Source organism: Callorhinus ursinus, unplaced genomic scaffold (assembly GCF_003265705.2).
Source record: "Callorhinus ursinus isolate GAN/ISIS: 27379988/994484 unplaced genomic scaffold, GSC_fseal_2.0 scaffold3, whole genome shotgun sequence".
Lineage (NCBI taxonomy): Eukaryota > Metazoa > Chordata > Mammalia > Carnivora > Otariidae > Callorhinus > Callorhinus ursinus.
Genome location: NW_027397065.1, coordinates 58,718,106 through 58,720,323, shown reverse-complemented (window position 1 = coordinate 58,720,323; position 2,218 = coordinate 58,718,106). Strand labels below are relative to the sequence as shown.

Sequence of the window (2,218 nt, the reverse complement as noted above, 5' to 3'; positions counted from 1 at the left end):
GCATTGTGGCAATATGTATCCAGACACTATACTGAGAAACAGTACTTAAGCTTGACTTCAAGCTTAACATTTTAAGTTTATCCATGGATAGGAAATGTTTGTAATGTTTTTTCATATTCACCAATGTTATGAAATGTCTATGCATGTTTTAAAGTCATAATATCAAGGAATCTTAAATAATCTTTTCTGACACACTCGGGTGAAGAGGTCAACTAACTTGTCTAAAATCATGCACATAGAAAATATAAATGTTTCTGACTTGAAGAGAAAATAGAAAAATAGCCATAAAGTTCCCAAGAAGTTCAACATTCGAGTAATAGTTCTGTCAGAGACTTTGCTTAACATGATTTTAAAACTTTACTCACATATATCCAAATATTACTGACTTAACTTTAAAAGTTTGGTTGTGTGGAAATGAGTCTGATATTTGAGAAACTCAAATATCTTATCTAGGATTAAAACAGTTCCATGAAAAAGAATATGAGACAAAATTAGAAAAGAGACTATTAGGGCTATTTTAGAATGAAATATAAATCTTATAATAATTATTTAGAAAGTTTAATGATTTAATTATTTAGAAAGTTTAATGCTTCTGATAACATTTCCTTATATGTAAAACTATTTAGACAATGTTATATCTAGATAGTATTCAAAATATATATATATATTTTTGGCTGGGTACAGTAAACTTTATTGATGGTACATGACAAGGTAGGGCTCTCTAAGCCCCTCCCCTCCTCTCTAAGCCCCTCCACTTCTGGGATGGAAACGATGGAGGTTGGGAGATTCTCAGTGTTTTGGGGGATAAGTTGGGGCAGGGACTCCCCAGCAGCTGAGGGCCTCTCTCTTCCTCTTGCTCTCGCTGGGGCTGGTTGTCCAGGGGGCTCTTACTCCTTGGAGGCCATGTGGACCATAAGGTCCACCATCCGGTTGCTGTAGCCAAATTCATTGTCATACCAGGAAATGAGCTTGACAGAGTGGTCGTTGAGAGCAATGCCAGCCTCGGCATCAAAGGTGGAGGAGTGGGTGTCACTGTTAAAGTTGCAGGAGACAACCTGGTCTTCAGTGTATCCTGGGATGCCCTTGAGGGGGCCCTCTGATGCCTGCTTCACCACCTTCTTGATGTCGTCGTATTTGGCAGCTTTCTCCAGGTGGCAGGTCAGATCCATGATGGACACGTTGGGGGTGGGGACACGGAAGGCCATGACAGTGAGCTTCCTCTTCAGCTCAGGGGATGACCTTGCCCACTGCTTTGGCAGCGCCAGTGGAAGCAGGGATGATGTTCTGGGCAGCCCGTCGGCCGTCGTGCCACAGCTTCCCAGAGGGGCCATCCACGGTCTTCTGGGTGACAGTGATAGCATGGACGGTGGTCATGAGTCCCTCCACGATGCCAAAGTTGTCATGGATGACCTTGGCCAGAGGAGCCAAGCAGTTGGTGGTGCAGGAGGCATTGCTGACAATCTTGAAAGAGTCATCATACTTCTTATGGTTCACACCCATCACAAACGTGGGGGCATTGGCAGAAGGAACAGAGATGATGACCCTTTTGGCCCCGTCCTCCAAGTGAGCCCCAACCTTCTCCATGGTGGTGAAGACGCCAGTGGACTCCACAACATAGTCAGCACCAGCATCACCCCATTTGATGTTGGCGGGATCTTGCTCCTGGAAGATGGAGATGGACTTACCATTGATGACAAGCTTCCCGTTCTCAGCCTTGACTGTGCCATGGAATTTGCCATGGGTGGAATCATACTGGAACATGTAGACCATGTAGTTGAGGTCAATGAAGGGGTCATTGATGGTGACAATATCCACTTTGCCAGAGTTAAAAGCAGCCCTGGGGACCAGGGGCCCAATACGGCCAAATCCGTTCACTCCGACCTTCACCATTGTGTCTCGGGGACGTGGCTGGCACTGCACCAGAAGATGCGGCTGTCTGTCGAACGGGGAGGAGCAGAGAGCCTCAAAATATTTTTATATGTAATATTCTTAAATTCAATTTTGCTATGAGAAAATCACATCAAAATTCAGAAACAGTGTTGTTGGGGAGAAGCCCACTTTAGATTTTAGGCTTAAAAATTTAAATTATACATTGAGAAATCTATATTACACATTTAAAAATGATTACGATTAAACTATTTATGGCTTTATTATTGTACTAATTTGATATTGCTGCTATAACACATTGCCACAAACTTAGTGTTGTTACACAAATTCA

General features: G+C 43.0%; 1 pseudogene; it reads right to left on the bottom strand.

Annotated features, from left to right (window-relative positions):
- Positions 1-778: 778 nt before the first annotated feature.
- Positions 779-1,939, bottom strand: LOC112820416 (glyceraldehyde-3-phosphate dehydrogenase-like; annotated as a pseudogene).
- Positions 1,940-2,218: the final 279 nt, after the last annotated feature.